The 20,105-nt window shown below is 37.5% G+C and overlaps 1 protein-coding gene and 1 non-coding gene across 18 annotated transcripts in view; both read left to right on the top strand.

The window, feature by feature from the left end:
* The window catches only part of FHIT (fragile histidine triad diadenosine triphosphatase), a 1,493,627-nt gene that overhangs the window by 977,842 nt on the left and 495,680 nt on the right, over nucleotides 1-20,105 (top strand). The gene's annotated exons all lie outside the window — the stretch shown is intronic.
* On the top strand, nucleotides 3,229-3,331 carry LOC114239173 (U6 spliceosomal RNA). Its single transcript, XR_003624371.1, has one exon. It is a non-coding gene; the product is annotated as a U6 spliceosomal RNA (small nuclear RNA).

Below are 20,105 nucleotides of genomic sequence, written 5' to 3' on the forward strand. Positions count from 1 at the left end.
AGAGGGCCTTCATTAGCATATTTGACCCTATCTCATAAAATTATGTCTGGGGAGTTTCTGTGGCTGTATCTAATGAAATTAGAATGGTTATCAAAACATTTTGAGAATCCTTTTGGACAAAAAGGCATTCTTCTCACAAGACTATTAATTCGGGGACCAGAGCAATTGAGTTTCCTTTTATGAACTGAACTTTTCTTTGCAAGGCCAGTAAGTTGTCTCTTTCAAAACACAAATGCAATGAGCTTGCATGCTCATTATCTGTTTGTCTTATGCTACCTGTGTTTTCTTTTTTTATGATCAGACAGAGTCTAGGAAAGCAATTAAAAACAAAATCCTATGTCTGCACCAGAATAATATGATCTGACACTGTTGTCTAAAAAGTATAAATGAGGAATTATAATATCATTTTACAATGATAAAGGTGAACATTTGCATTTCTAGATATTGGCTTGGATACCAATACATATTTTTAGTATATTAAATAAAATGTTATATTTCCCCTTAATATTTGACTGTTGACAAGGTCGTTTTATACTTTAAGTCAGCAGTGTCCAATAAGGCTTTCTGCAATGATGGACATGTTCTATTATCTGTGCTGTCCAGTATGGCAGCCACTAGTCACATGTGGCTATACACACTTGAAATGTGCCTCGTGAACTAAGGAAGCACAATATTAATATTATTTTATCTTAATTGATTTAAACTTAAATAGCCACATCTGGTTAGTGGCTAAAGTGTTGGACAATGAGGTTTGAAATATAAGTAAAATATGGTGTTCGGACCCAGGTTAGTGGCTGACAGTGCTTAATTCTTTTCAAAGAACTTCTCAAGAGTTCATCTACATAATGTTTTTCTCAGCCTCATTCCTGGTCTTCTGGTGGAAAAGTCCCCTTGTAAAGACAGAAGGAGGTCTCAAGGTTCTTAAACATACAGCAAAAACACCTACTTGAGTGCTTTTACCATTTCACCAATTCCTTCATTTCCTTAATCTCCTGGGCACTGTCCTTTCTCTCCCATCACAGGCTATAGCCATCTTGAGGGTTGTGTTCCCAGGATTCTGGGACATAGTAAGAAGTCAGTAAGCAGTAAGCAAATAAAGGTCTGCCACATAGTAGGAGTTTGAAAATAAGGAGTTTATATTATTATCGTTGTTATTGCCACTGTGAAGCACCGTCTGGAGTGATATGATCATCTCTTTGTGGTTTACTGTAAGCCAAGAGGTGTGAAGGATGAATTTACAATATTAAAAAAAGTTTAATGATAAAAACAGCAAAAAAAAACCTTAAAAAAACAACTGACAGCTCTCTCTCGTAACCATCTCCACACCCTTCATAGTTTGTAAAACTTACTTAGTAATTGATTTATAAAACATTTTCCATTTTGTTTAAAAAATGTCAAGAAGAGGAGGCAATAATTAAAGAGGACTGACTAAAGAAAGCAAGAACAGCAGAATACAACAGTTGGTTCACTATTCCGTAGACTCTGTTTTTTTTAATTAAAAAAATTTTTTTAAATTAAAGTATAGTTGATTTACAGTGTTGTGCCAGTCTCTGCTGTACAGCAAAGTGACTCAGTTATACACATAGAGACATTCTTTTTTTTACATTCTTTTCCATTATGGTTTATCCCAGGATATTGAGTATAGTTCCCTGTGCTATACAATAGGACCTTGTTTATCCATTCTAAATGTAATAGTTTGCATCTACCAACCCCAAACTCCCAGTCCATCCCTCTCCCTCCTCTCCTCCCCAGCCATTCCATAGACTCTTGGAGTTGGAAACCATGTTGGGCATCAAGTCCCTTCATGTGAAGATGAGATAACTTAAGCACAGAGACCAGAACTAGTTGCTATGTAATACTTGTTTTATTCAAGGGTCTTGTAAGAATATTTTTGAACAGTGATCCATAGTTAACCTAATTGGGGATAAATGCTGTATATATTAAAGCAGGACCCCAAGAGTTGTTTAGTTAAGCCATATTCTTCCTTATTCCAGGAAATCACTGAACAGAGGCAGGTAAAAAACATATGCCACAAGACTTGCAGACAGCCCTCACATTTCAAGAGAAAATACAAATAATGAAAACATAACACACTTGAATTAAGCTATCTCCCTGGCAAGAGTCAGGAAACTTTCATTTCCTTACTTACCCCGACTTGGGTAATGAAAATATTATTTCCAGGAGTAGGAGAGTGGTCCTCTGGGGAACCCTGTGTCACTCACAAGCATAGTTAAGGTATTTGAGTTCTGAAACATATGCCAAAAAATCCAATAACATATGAAACAGCCAAATATGTTCATTTTTATTAAGAATCTCAGTAAATGTCGTTTTCTGGTGCCAGTGAAGTTCTGTGAAACTGGTGGGGAGTGTTTGGGGATTCCACTGAATCATGGATGGTTGCAGCTCATTGCTCCAACCCATCTTTTTAATATGTGTTGTGTTGTGTGGTTTAGTCCGAGAAGAAAGCTTATTTTGGCTTACTTCCTTCACACGAATGGGAAGAATTTTGATTTGCTACGTATCTCTGAGCTCTTGTACATTTTCTCATCCTCCTAACTGCTAGTTTATTTATTTATTTATCCTTAATATTTATTTATTTGTTAGGTTGTTTGTTTGTTTGTTTAGCTAGCTAGCTAGCTAGCTGTGCTGGGTCTTAGTTACCGCACGCAGGATCTTTCCCTAGTTGCGGTGAGCCGGGGCTATTCTTTGTTGCAGTGCGCGGGCTTCTTATTGCAGTGGCTTCTCTTGTTGCGGAGCATGGGCTCTAGGTGCGTGGGCTTCAGTAGTTGTGGCTCGCGGGCTCTAGAGCGCAGGCTCAGTAGTTGTGGCGCACGGGCTTAGTTGCTCCGAGGCATGTGGGATCTTCCCAGACCAGGGCTCGAATCCTCGCACTTGCAGGCGGATTGTTAACCACCGCACCACCAGGGAAGCCCAATATTACGTTTTACAAACAGAGGATCCAGCCACCCTGGGTCCCTTCAGCAAGGTAGACTCACGGAAATGTTGAAATGATCATTTTTCCTTTAACATGACTGAATTCCTAAGCAGGGCTTTGTCCTCTACCAGTCCTGTTAATGGAAATACAAAGAAGAAGAAGGTTTTAGTTGGTCTTAGCCCAGAATATGCTGTTTATAGGTAATCTGTCCCCTCCCCCATCCTACCATTGTTTCAAGTTACAGCTCAGTTTTGTCGATCCCCAAATCACTGTCTTAAAAGAGGACAAATGTTGTGCTCACTTCAGCAGCACATATACTAAAATTGAAATGATACAGAGAAGATTAGCATAGCCCCTGCACAAGGATGACGAACTCGTGAATCATTCCATATGCTTTGAATTGGGAGATTGGGATTGACATATATATACTACTATGTATAAAATAGATAACTAATGAGAAGCTACTGTATAGCCCAGGGAACTCTACTCGGTGCTCTCTGGTGACCAAAATGGGAAGGAAATCCAAAAAAGGGGGGATATATTTATACATATGGCTGATTCACTTTGCTATACAGCGGAAACTGACACAGCAGTGTAAAGCAACTATACTCCAATAAAAAAAATAAAAGCTACTACTGAATTCTGATGTTCAAAAAAAGGACACATTTTGCATTAAATGCTTATTAATTATTTCTATAGTATTTAACAGAGCAGACTTTTGGGAGGTAAGCCTGTCTACTACTTCTGCTTATCTCCCTTGGGATATTAAACCCCAACCATCGAGTGCCGTGTGACATATGAACACCAGGCTGCATGCTTTCTTGTGTCTGCCCTTTCTTTCCTCTCTGCCTGGGAGCGCCTCTCCAACTCCATCCCCGCACCCTCAGTCCTCAGGACATTTCTATCTGGACCATACCTCCTGGTCTTTTAGCCTTCTTTTTGAACTTTCTCCCACTCCTTAGGCAAAGACAGGCATTCTGTCTGATTTCTGCCAATATTCTTTGCATCAGTTATCAGCTCTCTCATTTTCCGTTCCATTGGCAGTTGCTCCTTTAGATTGTAGATCACTTCAGAGGAGGCACGTACCTGTCTCTCTTGTTTTCCTAGGATCTGGTGTAAGTCCTCAGTAAGTGTTTGCGTGAAAGAGTGAACTAAGGTGGGACATTGTAAGAATATCCAGTTTAGTTTGTCAGTATGTAGTTAACCACATCCCTGGATAAAGCATCTTACCAGGTGCCCAGGGGATAAAAGACGAGTAGGGACCTAGGGCTACCATAGCGGAACACAGTGTAGTCTATGAACTATTAAAAAGTCAGTATGTGATCATTCCTGGAAGGGGGACAGAAGCAAAGTGCAGTGAAAGATCCAATAATGGAGAAATTATACCTAGTTGTGGAAGAGGACAATTTAACAAGCAGTGCTCCTGTATTGATTTGAAATCTGAAAATCCTGATGACAGATATAAAGAGAAGGCCCAGCCTGCCCTCATGGAGAGTATGGTTAGGGAAGCCATACAGTTTGCCTTCCAAAAGAGCAAGTTTGCCAGAACATGGGTAAACTGGAACTTCATGGTTACCCTGATTATAATCTAGTAGGAACATAAATACAAGGAGAGACTTCATGAAGGGAACCTTCAGAAGATCCTTGAAAAATCAGTGAAGACACCTACAAGAGCAGATTATAGGTCTTGGAGGAAAAGGAAGCACACTCTTTATTAAAAAACAAATTTTCTTCAATACTTAGGTTAATTAACCTCTGCATTTACAGAAAAATTGGTCTACTCCTTGTTGTTTGTCATAGTTTTGTGTAAGGATCAGCTCAGGACAGTTTTACCTTGACCAGTGTGTATATACTGACAGAACATAGTATATATAGTGGATCTTCAGAGTAGGAAGCTTGGATTCTCCTTTCAACTTGATTTTGGGCAAGTTAAACAACCTGTATAGACCTCACTTTTCTATAAGACGGGGATAAAATGAGAAAAAAATAGCTACTTCACATGGATTTTTTTTTTTTTTGGAGGAATCAATATGTTAAATTCCTTAGCATGGTGCTTAATAGGAGCTCTGTAAAGGTGAGCTGTTATTGTTAATTTTTTATTTTGTAGAGTTAAAACTTTACATAGGACACGAAGACTTACTTCTACGAGTTGATTTAAAAGCTACCAAGCTTAACATGTTGTTTTGACAGCCATGCAAGCATCAGGAAAAGTGACAAAACACAGGTACAGAACTGTGACCTCACTGGACTTTGAGAGTGACGAGACTCAGGGGCAGGCCTGGTCAGCTGGGGGCACTCTGACTTCCACTGAGGGCTGCTGAGGGAGAGAGAAACCAGAGGTCTCTCCTAGGATCTCCTAGTGAGATCCAAAGTTTCAGTCATTTCTCAGAGAATTCCCAGTGGTGCTAAGAAAGCAATTTACACCTGTATCTGGGGTGGAGACTTAGCAGGGGGCTTTGGAAGAAGCCCCTGGCAGCCTGTAATTATGAAAATAGAAGTCTGATAGTATGAAAGACAGTGATTAGATTAGCGACACTTAAAATCATTGAATAGTGAAAAGAGGGCTGAGCTTGTAGACTCTGAACAAGCTTGTTGCTTAGGAGTCGTGAAGGGAAGTCAACTGTGTGTGTGCAGCTTTTATATTAGTAAATAAAAACTCTCCTGTTAGTACCTCAGGAAAGAAGTGTTTTTATTATGAAACAAAGCACAGATTGATTATGCACTGCATAGATGCCATATAATACAGGGTTAAGAGAACAGACTCTGGTGCGTGACACACTTGAATTTGAGCCCTACTTCTGCTGTTTCCTAGCTGTGTGACTGTCTTAGCTTGGGCTGCTATAATAAAATACTATGGACTGGGTGGCTTAAGTGACAGACATTTATTTCTCACAATTCTGGAGGCTGGGCATCCTAAGATCAGGGTACCAGCATGGTCACCTTCTGGTGAGGCCTCTCTTCCTGGTTTGCAGACAGCCACCCTCTTGCTGTGTCCTCACATGGCAGAGAGTGAGCACTCCTGTCTTCTCTTCTTGTGATGAGAACATGAATCCCTTCATGAGGGCACCAGCTCCATGACCTAATCTAACTCTGATTACCTCCTCATGGCCCCACTTCCAAATACCATCGGGATTAAGGCTTCAACATATGGATTTGGGGGGATGCAGACATTCCATCCATAGCAGTGACCTTGAGCAAAAATTTAAGCTCTTCATACCTAGTCCTCCCCTGCAAAACAAATAATATGAGTACCTCCTCAAATCGGGTATTTTAATAAAGAGCTTGCACAGGGCCTGCCATAGAGCTAGTGCTTAGTAAACATCAGCTCTCCCCATGGAACTCTGCTGTGTTATGCCCGCCTGAGGGGAGCTTGAACCCCGGGAAGAGTGTCTCCCTTCATTTGTAATGAACTATTTCCTCGAGTGTGGGAAGAGATCCTTTTAGATGAAAAAATGTATATGAACATGAATGTGTATGTGTTTTAATAGCCAAAGGTTAATTGCAATGTGATTTGGATATATATATATATATATATATATATATATATAGTCCCCAGAAAACCCATTATTTTACACATTTTGTTGATTAGTATTGAGGCTTGAGTAAAAAATGTTGTGTGGAAAAAAAATTGAGTAAATAATTGGTACACGTGGTACTGAGAAATGGCACAAACTGTACAGGAGGGAAGGTGAATGATTGAAGTTTGGGGAACATGCAAGGGACTGTGGAGGAATAAATTTTCTTCTCTAGGGCTTATGTTTTGCCCACCCTAGTAAGAGGGACCAGGGCTGTTTTCACAGAAAGAAGATATTGTTTCTCATGTTAGATGAAACTTCAACCAGCTGAGTCACATGTAATCTCAGTTTTCACTCCCTTGATTATCCTCTGAGTGTAACTGCTAAACTAGCAGGTTCATTTTTTTCATGCCAGATTTTGTTTTTTGAGCACTTACTGCCTACTGGATTCTGCTCTGGGTGCCGGGAAGATAGTAATAGGCAAGATAGACAAGGCCTCTGTCCTGATGGAGTGTAAATTTCTGTGTGTGTGTGTGACTGTGTGTGCATGTGTTTGTGTAGAGATAATCAATAAGAAAACTCATAGAAAAGAAAGTAATTTCACATACCAAGTGCAATGAAAAACCTTAACTAGGGCAATGTGATTGGGAATGGGAAAATGGATGCTCTACTCTAGATAGGAGAATCTTTGAAGAGGTGACTTTGAGTTAATATCTGAAGGAAGAGAAGGGACCACCCATTAAAAAAAAAAAAAAGTCTATGGGAAGGGTATTCCAGGCTGAGCGAGCATCAAATGTCAAGAGTTTGGAATGACAGGGATTGGCCATGTTTTAGTAATAAGAATGGTAGTAAAAGAAGTTGCAGAAGTAAGTACGTGGCCAGATCACGAAGGAGCCTTGTAGGCAGTGCGCAGAAGTTTGCATTTTATTCTAAGTGCGCATCGAAGCCCGTGGAGAATCTTAAGCTGAGGAGTGATATGATCTTACCTGATACTCTCATAGATGACTGTGGCTGTTGGAAGGAGAGTGGACTGTAGGGGAGCCAGGGGGGGACGTGTATGCCTGTTAGGCGACCCAGGCCGGTGATAATGGGGGGCAGTGTTCTGGTTTTCCTTTTATACTGAACCGCTGTTCTCCTGGTGCACTTGTTTTTCTCCCACCCAGAATCTTGGACTATCTACTCTGAAGAGTTCTGTTTGCCCAAAACAAAGCAAAAAAGGTTCAGAAAACACAACAATCTGTTGATCATAATACATACTAAGTTAGTGGATGAGAAAGGAAGCTAGATGGAGCGGTTACTCAAAGATACTTTTACAAGATATTTTGTTTTCCGTTTAGCATTTGGGACCAGTTGAATTCACAGTTACATGATTCTCAGGAGCTGTGAGGGTACATTAAGAATAATAAGGACAATGGCTAAATTCTTTAGGCATTATGGAGCCATAATATAGCACATCTTACTGTTAATTCATGTTGCCAGCCCACTCTTTTAAGAGCAGCCAGGAGCCATAATGACACATGCTGTGAATATATATTAAAACAGTCCACACAAGTTGCTCTAGTGGTATTGGTTAATTGGATGTTATTTGGGATCCAGAAAGGATGGCATCTACTATGGTTTTTCTTTTCTCATACTGCTGTGAAGAAAGTGCCAGCTCTAAATGCTTAATCCGTGCTTCCTCTGTCTATGCTCTGGCCTGGAAAATAAATTTTTGGTGCCCCAGTCCCTGGATTTGAGCAGGTACTATTACCTTGTCCTCTTTTTGGCCAAACCATCAACATAGCATTTGCTACTGAAGTTGTACTTAAATGTGGTGGGAAATGGTTTTTTTATTATTAAAAAAAAATCGAATGGATCAAAAAATTGTATTTTTTCTTTTCCCCCTGAAAGTTAAAAAAAAATTGCATACCATAATAAACAATTATGTATTGTTTGCATTTGTCTTAAAATTTATTTTATATGTCATTTTAAATGAAAGTGGAAGTATACTGTGACTGCTATATTGTCAATTTTTTTAATGATATCTCTTGGACATTATTCATATAATTTGAGGGTGGCATATACAAATGCTTACAAGGGAAGAGCCAGGCAGTGTAAATTAGTGAAGAGTAGTGGGTAGGAAACATGTTCAGGCCAAAGCATATTTTTGCCCAGTTTTGTCAGTCCTTCTAGTTTTTTGAAAGAAGCTTGACATTTGCATTTTATGTGAAATCCCCCGATTTTTAACTTATGTTTTAAAATTATGCGGGCCCAATTAGGGCCAGAAGCATCCACGTTGTCTCTGATATGATTTACCTTATTTTTAATCTAATCACCTATTGCTAGACATTCAGATCTAAAATTCATGTTTATACCACCTCTCCTGACTTGTAATTCTTTGCCACTTTCTTGTTGAAATAAGCTTTTGTAGCCAAGGAACCTGATGTCCATGAGTCACACCAAAGGATTTTCCCTAGGTGCAGGTACTGGGAAACTAAAGTATGAGTAGATAAATTCAGTAACAGTAAGTTCACTGAAATATTTAGAACTTACATAAGGCAGATTGAGGTTTGGTAGGATCTGGAGATTATGCAATTTTTAGAGCCCTCCTTAGCATAAAGCATACAAAATTAAAACCATACAATTAGATACAGGGTCTTGGAGGGGACCTTAAAGCAAGGGACCCTGAAATCTCTGTTTCATTAGCCTCTGGGTGAGGACAAGCTCAGCTCAATATTCTGTACTAACCTAAATGGGAAAAGAATTTGAAAAAGAATGGATATTTGTATGGGTATAAATGAATCACATTGCTGTATACCTGTAACTAACACGTCACTGTTAATCAACTATATACTCCAATATAAAATAAAAATGAAAAAGAAAAAAGAAAAGAAATGGAGTGATTGGGGAAAAAATAACCTCCAAGGAGAAAGCATAGTTTGTTTTCTGGAGATTCACTAAGGGACATGGGGGTATCACTTACACTGACATTTCAACAGAGAAAATGAAAATATTCTGTCACGTGATCTGGAAGCCCTCTATCTGGTTATATATTTTAAGAAGTATTTCCCCTAAAATTCTGACCACTTTCAAGGTTCCTTACTCTATACAGAGTTTACTGTTTTAATCAGGAAGATGTCAGGAGAAATAACTCAGTTCATTTCAGGACTACAAACTGCCTTCTGTTTAACATAAATACATTAACCTTGGATAGAATTTTCTTTCAATTACTGGGGACTGCATACTCTGGTTATTTACGGTATCTGCTACACAAACTCGTGAAATAGATATTGAACGAAAAATAGGACCATTAAGGAAGAAAAGATTTCAACGTATTAGCTTTCTTATAGTCGGAGGACTGAGAAACATTAGTATTTGATGATTGAATGTCTGCCCAAAGGATCATGAATGGGCAGAAACCCATCATTGCCAGAAAAATCTTCAGCAGCCATGAAAACCTAAAAAGAGAAAACCAGATGTAATGGGAAAATTAAATAGTTTGTGCGTGGGTGGGGCGGGGGGGGGGGCACAGATAAGTGGGTAGATAGACCATAGGTAAAGAAACTAAGCTCCAAGTCATTTCATTCGGCGTTGGTTAAAATTATAGTAAAATCAGAGATTGCTAGCTACAGTGGTGCTTCAGGAGAGTCTTTGAAGCAGCTGTTGGAATGAGTATTTGGAGAAAATAAAGCAATAAAGCCTTGATGGTGTTAGCTCTTACCTTTGTTTATAAGCAGGGCAAGAAAGGAGATTAGTTTACGTATACACATTCTTATTAGCATAACGTTAAGATTCAAATCCCAATTCTTGTTCTCACTTAACTGTGGGACCTGGGGCAAGGTCCATGTACTAGGGCTGATAATAATACTATCTAAGGTTGTAGGGAAGGTCTAGTAAGTAAAAATTGTGAAGCTCTTAGAACAGTGCTATATGTGAGAGTGTTGTTTTTGTGGTAATGATTATTGCCATTACTACTGAACACATACTTTGTATCTTGTCATCGAAAAATTGTTTCTTCTGTTAAGAACTTTTCTGTTCTTAAATAGATCAAAATAAATCAAAAGGTTTGTCTTAATTGTGATTTTCAAGCATCTTTGCCTCAAAAGTTTGAGGTTATGTGTTTGTTATTAAAGGTGACATTTGTTAAAATGCTTTTAAAGGAGAAAATTGTTCACTTAAAGCTGTAAACTCTGCTTGTCATGGGAAGTTGAATTTTCTTCTGAACTCTGTTGTAATGAACACATTACTAATGACCCAGCCTAACCAATCCTGTTATAATTTACTTAACAGTATATAAGACTAGAACATTTTTTTCCAAGTTAGCAATATTACATGAAAACATTCTTTCTCACATAAAGTGTATTTAAGTAAAATTTAAAATAACTATTTCTAAAAGATTTAATATTACTTATAATACACTATCTCGTTCTTTCTTAAACCATAAAATAATTTCCTATGCAGCGGTTCTTAAGCATTTTGGTCTCAGGACCCTTTATACTTTTAAAAATTATCAAAGACCCAAAGGGCTTTTGTTTATATGGTTGTATCTATTGATATTTACTGTAATAGAAATTAAAACCAAGAAATGTTTAAGCTATTAATTCATTTAAAATAACAGTAATAAATCCATTATACATTAATATAACTTTAAAAAACCTCTATTTTTGAAAAAAATATGAGAATGGCATTGTTTTATAGTTTTGCAAATCTCTTTAATGTTTGATTTAATATGTTAATTAACTACAGTTGTAAAATCTGCCACAAAGAAAGATTACATGATCCCATGAGAGGTATAAAAGGATACCTAACATATTTCAATGGACTGAAGAGTAATTTTCTTAGGAAGTGACACATAAATCAAGATCTGAACAGGAGCAGGAGGGAGCCAGACAAAGAGAACAGAGCATAGGAAGACCTTAAACATGGGAGGATTTTGATGTATTTGGATGATGGAAGACAGGCCACTGTTGGGTATGTTGAATGAGAGGACTAGAGGCTCAAGGTGAGGCTAGAGAGAGAAGCTGGGGCCAGGGTCATGCAAGCGTTTTTGGGGTCCGTGTGGACTAATGTGGGTTTAACCCTTCGAGGAAGAGGAGCCATCAATGGGATTTAGGAAGGGAATAGTGAGGATGACATGACCCAGTTTGCACTTTTAAAAAATATCACTGTAGCTGTTTATAGAGAATAGGTTTTAGTGTTGGGAAGAATGGCTATAGGAAAACAGTTACAAAAACCATTGTAGCAGAATATGCAAGAGACCATACATATTTAGGAAGTTGTATAGGGTGGAACTGGTGATTGATTGGATAGGGGCAGTGAACTGAAGGAAGGTGATTTATTTTTCTTCAACTCATCCATTTTCATCTAACACACATGTTTTTGTTCTTAAATCTAGTGGGGGAAGAAAACAAAACAAAACATCAAATTAGACCATGAAGCAGAAATTCTGTGTTTGAGTTAGGAGTTTGGATTTGTTATCACCACCTGGGTAGCAACTTAGGAAGCATGGCATCATTTATCCTCTCAGAATTATGGCATTTTATATTCTGTACCATATTACAGGTATCACAAAACTGTGGTTTAAAAGAAATTGTTCTAAATTCTATGGCTTTGATACAGCAATTACTTGAACTAGTATTTGTTTAGCAGGTGAGGCTTTTGCACTCCTCCCTCTTTAGGCTGATTTTGTATTCTCAGAGCTGGGTATTTGGATAAAATGGAATCTGTCCATCACAACAGTAGCCATCCTGAGCGTCCAGATGTTGGGGAGCTCCTGCCAGGAAGGGAAGACAGCTGTTTGGAATGGGAAAGGAGTAGAGGATACTGCAGAATATGTCAAGAGTTTTATCAGGGGAGTGAGATGACAGTTGGTAGCAGAAAAGGGTGAGCAGACACTGGAACATGTCTGGAAAAATCAATTTTGCTTTTGGCTTAGGTAATAGCCTAAGACATTCAAAAATGCTTTGTGCTATGGAACCCTGCATGTGTCTGGATTATCTATCCAACCAGCCTTGTTGAAGTACAAGCCGTAGGATTAATAGGTTGCAAACGTGCTCTGATCAGTGTATTTCAGCCTAGTTCTAGATAGACAGGCAGTACATTGAGTAGTTTTATAAATGGTTTGTGAAAGTTTTTGCTTATGACTGTACTACATTTGGGACATTGCAATGCTATATCTTACACCCAGTGAGACAATAGAACCTGACCTAACACTATTAAAAAGAACTTTAGGCATGTGGAAAATGCAATAGGTCTTCAGGGTTTTAGCTTTTCATTGAACTGGCATTTTAGCTTTAACTGTTAGGTGTATTAGTATTTGATATTAATCTCTGAATAATAGGATTAACGAACAAACAGATTTGACTCTTACAAAGAATTGCATGTAGCTGTCCTGGAGAGGTTCTTTAGGACTATCTGCTCAGGTTACCCCCAAACCTTCTTAAAATTGTCCACAGTTTATGTACAAATTCTCTTGTTTTTTAAATGAATTAAAAGCCAATATAGCAGGTGATTTCTTGGGCAATGGGCCACTATTTCTTCCCTTCCTGGTCAAAGCTTTCAGCTGGCATTCTGAAATATAGTCTTGGCTCTGACGTCTCTTCAATTACTGTGGACCACACATGTGTTCATTTTATTATGATTCATGTACCAATGTATGTATTTATTTACCATGGTAATTAAGCCTTTAAAAAGTCATTTAGTTTTAGAAAATAGATTCAAAAGTACTCCAAAAATTTTTCTTTTCAATTGTAAAGTCTTTAAATGTTCTCTTAAAGATTATTGGAATTTTGCATTACCAAGTCCAAGCATTGTGCATATGATGTGTATGCAGATGGAAGAGAAGTATGGTGGAATGATCTTTAAATATTATTTACTCCTGATTCTAAATGTTGTAAACCAAGGTGATTGCTAGAACTATTCACTTTAATTAAATGGACTTTTGTAAGCATTTAATAGGTAGATTCATCAATACTTCATTAGATGGGTAGGTAGATACTTCTTGCTTCTTATGTCCATATTTGACACTGATGTTGTCTTTAGGAGCTTTGAGGGTTCAGGCAGAATTCTAAAATTCTGATAAGAATTTTATATAATTCACATATTTATATGTAGTTTAAGGACTCAAGAATAGAATACTATGCTTTAAAGAAAAAAAAATCTTTGCAAAATCAAGTTAGGAAAGGCAGCCTGGTGAAATAAACAGTGCTGGAGTGAGATATGAATGTTCCCAAGTTGAATGCAGGTCTATAATTTAGGAGCTGTTTCCTTTTTGGTAAAATGAAGTGATTAGACTAAAACTGCAGTTTTTTGGTTGGTTGTATAGTTTCTCTCTCTCTCTCTTTTTTTTTTTTTTTGTGATTTGGCAGTAAAATCCTTTTTCAAACAAAAGTTAATGTGAACCTGTCAAATAAGACAAAGATAGAGATATAATCTTTGACCTTCTGTCTGTAGTGAGGATAGGGCCTGGAAGCTTCTCTGCGTAGTCTCTTCCTCGTTTCCCTACCCATGAGCACCCTCAGAACTTCTCACTCCAGGAGATAATGCTGCACGACCCCCGTGTTCCACACACCACAGTGACAAGATCCCTGGATTATGTGAACAATCCAATTTTTCATCTCTAAAAATCTTTGATTGTATTTTAAGTGCTTTCAATCCATAACTTAACGATAGGGAATGTGGATAGACCTGCTTTCTAATGATGGTGTTCTCAAATTGATGTCCTTGTCTCCCTGGTGCTCCTGGTACTCTGAGCAGTTTTTATCTGCTAGTTAGGGGATCGCAGTCAATTAACGGAATCTTGAAGGGATAGGTTTGCAGTCAGTAGGAATTATTCCTTGAGGATGCCTACAGTGAAAATTCTGGGATATGTCTGCTTCCTCGCAAGGCATGTATTAGAGAAGTGTTGTAGGAAAATGTAGAAAAGGCCAAAAAAGTTTGAGATAACCCTGTCCCCAGAGGGCTAATAATCTTATTGAAAGGATAGTGAGAGACATCTTTTGTTGGGATCTATTGGAAAACTGCGCCTTCCCCATCCTATGGGCTTCCAATGGAATTGGCAAGCACAGTGTCCTGTTTGCACAGGGTGGGCACTTGACTTGGGCCTTGCTATCACAGGCATATATCCTTAATGATTGATCTGGGGAGCTGTTGCATTTTCTAAGCAGGGCCAATCAGAACCTTCCATGAGATTTGATAAATGAAGAAAGAAGGCTTGTAGAAATCTGTGGGTTTGGGGTTTCAGAGTCCACTTGCAGAAGGGGCGTATGAGGTCAAAAACCCAAGATAATCAGAGATAAACAGAATTTGGAGACAGAAAGGAGAGATGGGGGAGAGCGAATAAGAAAGGGTATTTCCCTGATGTTCTGTTTATCTTTAGAATGCCTAGTTATATAAGCCAATGAAGTCTCTTCCTAGCTGAAGAGAGTTTGATTCTCATTCTTGCCATCTGCAACCAAGGAGTCTTGAATAATAAACACAAGAAACCTCTGAAGAACATTAAGCTGGTACATCATAAAGTGCTACGTACTTTCAGAGAGAGGAAGATTCTTCTCTTTTGTTTTGCTTTCAGGTTGGTGGAAGCGTTGCCCGACAGCCACTATTTCCTTGTCTCTTGGAAAACCATTAGCGCTCAGGATTGCTCCACCACTTTCTTTTTCCTTAAGTCTATTCTAACTTTGCACATCTTCCATTTCAGTCTGGCTTTTCTCGTATGATCTTTTTGGCTCCCTGCCCAGTATTATTTCCTTTCATATATGTTGCAGACCATGTTTATTTTTCCAAACTAAATAATTACAATTACTTTGCACATAGTTTTTTTTTCTCCTCTTCTTACTAGTTCTTTAGATTTTTCTTTTACTTTTTAAAAGATTTTCTCCTTACTAGTTCTTTAGATTTTTTTTTACTTTTTAAAAGACACTTTGGCTTCAGAAATATTTCTGCTTATACATCTATTATGGTAAAGAGAGAGGTTTTTTGGAGAAAATGTCCTAAACTGTCCTAGAAATAGATATCAGTCTTGTCTCAAGAGGTGTCTTCTATCTGAATCTCTATTATCCTTGAGGTCTTGAGAGTCTGTCTTCTAATAATTAGAGGTCTGCTATAATATACACAGGCTAAACCTTTTAAATCTAAAACGAGGTCCAAACATTGTTTTCACATTAGTTTCCCATTGGCCCATCCTACCAATGGCTATTACATGGCTTCTGGGCTGTGTGTCCTGATGTTGGGAATGCTTCATGTTCCCCTTTTTTTGAAGATAAGAGTGTGGCTGGAGACAGGGCTTGTTTCAAATTCAACTCATACCTTAAATTGGTTTCCACTAGTAGCTCTGAAATCCACATTGATGAATTCAAGCTAGAAAGACAGCATACATTTGAGGAGAAGAGTTTTCTGCCTGTTGACCGAAAGGAGCCAGCAGCTTAGGACAAATTGGTGGGAAGAAGGTGAGGTCTGATGCTGGGCAAGGGCAGACTCTTACCCTCAACCTGGGAGAATTGAGCCAGAGACCTATTTCCTCAAGTCAAAAATGTAATGAATGCATGAGAGTGTGTGATCTAAATAAGTGTATGCCTGTGTCTATATACATAAAAAATCTACTTTTATGTTTGTGCACACATGTTGGCCTTATCACGTGAAAAATAAACAACAGCTCAAGGATGGATGTCATGACAATTACATGAGAGACAGAAGTCTGTGGAGGAAGCTAAGACAACTTGTAGAATAGTCTTTGGGAACGTGGGTTTCTCTAATCAGAACGCCTTTTCAACTACACCAAAAACAAACAAACAAAACAAAACAAAAACCCCTCAGTTCTTAATGATAATGTTATAATTGCTTTGACTTATCCACAGTACATGCACAAGTCTCAGAATAACAATGCCAGTTTTACCATGAATAATGTAATTACTATGAACAGTTTAAGACATTTTCTCCAAATTACCTTGTTATTAAATAGTCACTTGGAATAGCCCCTCTGTGAATGCTTACGACACCAACTACATAAGAAATCAGGTTTATTTGTCTTATTTCACTTCTGATTTATAGAGATTGCTTTTTTATATTTAGTTTTATTTTGTAATTATGTAGAAAATTTACTACATGATTCCAAATATTGAATCTCTAAAACAAAGTATAGTCAAAGAAGTCTAATTTCTTTCTCTTCTCTATATCCTGTCTCTTCCTCCCACAGATTTTTATTAGTTTCTTATTCTACTTTTAAGACATAAGCAAATACATAGATATAGATAGGGTTGTACATATGTGTGTGTATGTGTACATATACACATATGTATGTACACACATACATACATACACGCACATTTGGGCCACGTTGTTTCTTTGGTAAGTTTAGGATACACTGTATGATTTTCTCTGACTTTTTTCCTTAGCAAAATACCCTGGAGAGCCCTCCATTGCACTTTCTAGAGAGATTTCTTTTTTACAATTTCATAGTACTCCATTGTGTGGTTTTATCACACTTTATTCAACCCATCCCCTATTTATAGAAATTTTGATTGTTTCCTGTCTTTGTTATTATAAATAATACTGCAGTGAATAGCTTTGTGCATATGTCTTTTGTTTTTCTTTGCCAGTATGTCTTTTGGATAGATTCCCAGAAGTGGAATTTCTGTCAGAGGATAAATGCCTATGGAATTTTGCTCAGTATTGACAAATTTCCTTCCATAGGGTTTGTAAGTGCAACATGGCATTCACACCAGAACCATATGAGAGTTTCTATTTCCACAAGTTGGGCCAACATACTATGTTGTCAAACTGAAAGATTTGCATATCTGATAGGTAAGAAGTGTCATCTCAGTATACTTTTAATTTGCATTTCTCTTCTTAAAAGCAAAGTAGAATTTTTTTTTCATATGGTTAAGATACATTTGCATATATTTACCTGTGACTGATCATTTCATATTTCTAACTCATTTTTTACTCTGATTGTTGACCTCTTTTTCTAATTTTTGAAGCCTTGTATATATTGGGAACTTTTGTCTCTGGTGTAAGTTACAAATATCTTTTTCCAGTCTTGTTTTGAACCTTTTCCATACAGTGTTTAATATAATCACAAGTTTCTGTCTTTTCCCTCATTGCCTCTGCATTTTAAATCATAGTTAGGATTCCTATAGTTTAACTAATTCATGGTTAGGAATCCTAGGATTCTTCATTCGTAGGTTATTGAGAAATTTATCAATGTTTTATTCTAGTGCTTAGTTTCACCTTTAATAGTTAAATATTTAATCCAGTTAGAATCTATCCTGGTTTATAGTCTAACGAATGGATCTGGTCTTATCTTTCTTCATGTGACTATGTAATTATCCCAACAGTGCCATTACAAACTCCATCTTCCCTTCAGTAATTTGAGAATGCAGTATTTATTATATACTAAATATTCAGTTGGATTTATCATCAGTAGTAGGAAACATATCCTACTACTGGCTTAGTGGAAGCCTTAGGCTCTGTCGGGGGGTGGTGGTGAGGTAGTGGATTACCTGGACTAAATCTGAGGTAGTTATGTAAGAGAGACGGAGTGAGGGAAAGATGGGGATGGATGTCGAGTAACCAGCAATGCATTAGTTTTCCTTTCTGGACCATAAGCTTCTCAAGGTCACAGGGTTGTAATGTGTCCTTATGTCCCTTGCCATTAGTACAGTGCCTAGACACATTACAGATGTGTAAATGCTTACAAAAGAGTACTCAGCTGGCATAGTACTACTTACTGTGGTTTTATAATAAATCAATTTTTTTTTTTTTTACAAACTAACTATAGTGTGGCTAAAATAAGATATTTTAAATTATATTAGTCACTAGGTTCATAAGGCCTGAATAAGTTGGATAAATGTTTTAGCATTTGTTTTTGAGTCCTCTTTTGAATTTTGAATGTTCTCTGTAGAGTACTTTTATTCTGAGAATTCAATAAATTTTATAAACATTCTTTGTCTCTGAGTTGAAGTAGATGAAAAGCAGTAGGTTGCAAATTTTCTTAAAGGCAGAATCAGTGTGTTTTTGCTCACCCTGCTCTGTACCTGAAATAATGCAGGTGTTCTCTTAATACTTATCAAACGAATGAATGAATGCTATCTCCATTTTACAGCCAGTCATGGAAACTTAGAGCTCAGTGGCTCTCTCATGTCATTCAGCTAAAAGAAAGGTCTAAAACTTTTGCCCACACAGAAATCCATTGCCTTCCCTAGCGATTATATTCTTTTATGTTCTCAGAACCATACTTTCATAGTCCACAAACATGAAATCATACTGTTGAAAAACCAAGCTTTTGTGGAAAATAATAACCAATGCTTTGAAAAGATAGATGACTATTTCTTAACAGAGATTGAAAATACATACATTGTATGCCAAAGAATGAGTATATTCTTGGCCTATGATAACCCAGAAAACTAGATAAACTTAATTTTAAATATACTCACCAATATTGGTCTTAATGTCCCTTCCCATAATGTAGGCATTTAGGATTTTTAGCTTCTCAACCGTCCTAGTAAGCTTTGACTTTTATAAGATGCTTAAATGTCAACATCTAATTTCCGAAGATGAGTTTACAGTTTGGAGTAGGTGATTTTAGAGTACACTTTGCTCACCTCAGACCTGGCACAGGATAAAGAAAATTTGTCAAGTTCTGAAAACCTGTATCTCTTAATAAGCTTCTCCAGGAAAAATGTGATTAAAATGTTTCTAAGGTTAAGGTTTCGCCTGTGGCACTTGGAATTTCCTCAGCTTAACACATCATCAGTATGACATGTCACGCTTGGCTTGGTCAGCAATTCGTGTACACAGATTAAGCGTAAATGCATTTAAAATGACAGATTTAAATGTATCCCAATACTAGAGGAACTGCTGGTAAAATGGCACAGGCCAAGCACTTCTAGTAAAAACATTATTGTCAAGTACTTACCGGATCTGGTTGGTTACCTCATTTGGACATCTACGCTCTTGCATCACCCAGTTTGCTAGGTCCTAGGCTTCCCTAGGTGTGAATTTACTCCGATAAGATATCACGTTCCAAATTGTGCACAGTAAATTTGAAATTTATCTGCAAAGGGAATGCAGCCTTTATTCTAGGAAAACATTACCCATTCCATAGCCTTGCCAACCAATATCTTGAGTTTTCATGTTTTGTGTGCCTAACGTTTTCCAGAAAAAAAGATTTTTAAGGGGCAGTGAGTGGAACTTACATACAGATATATTCCATAGCTTTTTGACATTTTCTAAAGTGTTGTATTGATTTTTCCCCTTTTCTTCTGTTTGTTTTTTTTTTTTTCCCCTAGGTACTTATTGGTATACACACACACTCACACTCCCTACTTACTTAACATATTTGAGATAGCACTTTGCTGGTTAAGGAAGTAAATTTGGCTTTCCTAGGTGTGTTTTGAGATTTTTTTTTTTTAATGCTTTTGCCAGATCCCTAAAGATCACTTTCATCCCACTTCTGATGTGGCTGTGTGTGTGTGTGTGTGTGTCTGTGTGTTGGCTCACAAAGATATTCTTTTGAGGTGGGTCTAATGGGAATCTTTTCTTTTTATTGAGGTAAGAGTTTCAATGAAACTATGACAATATATGTGAAACTAAACTGGAACAGTGATTGCAGCAGAAGTGAACTGTTAAAGGTACAGTTGACTCCAAATTAAATTAACAAAAGTATATGGTGTGGGGATTTT

This window comes from Balaenoptera acutorostrata, chromosome 10 (genome assembly GCF_949987535.1).
Source record: "Balaenoptera acutorostrata chromosome 10, mBalAcu1.1, whole genome shotgun sequence".
In the NCBI taxonomy this organism is placed as follows: Eukaryota; Metazoa; Chordata; class Mammalia; order Artiodactyla; family Balaenopteridae; genus Balaenoptera; species Balaenoptera acutorostrata.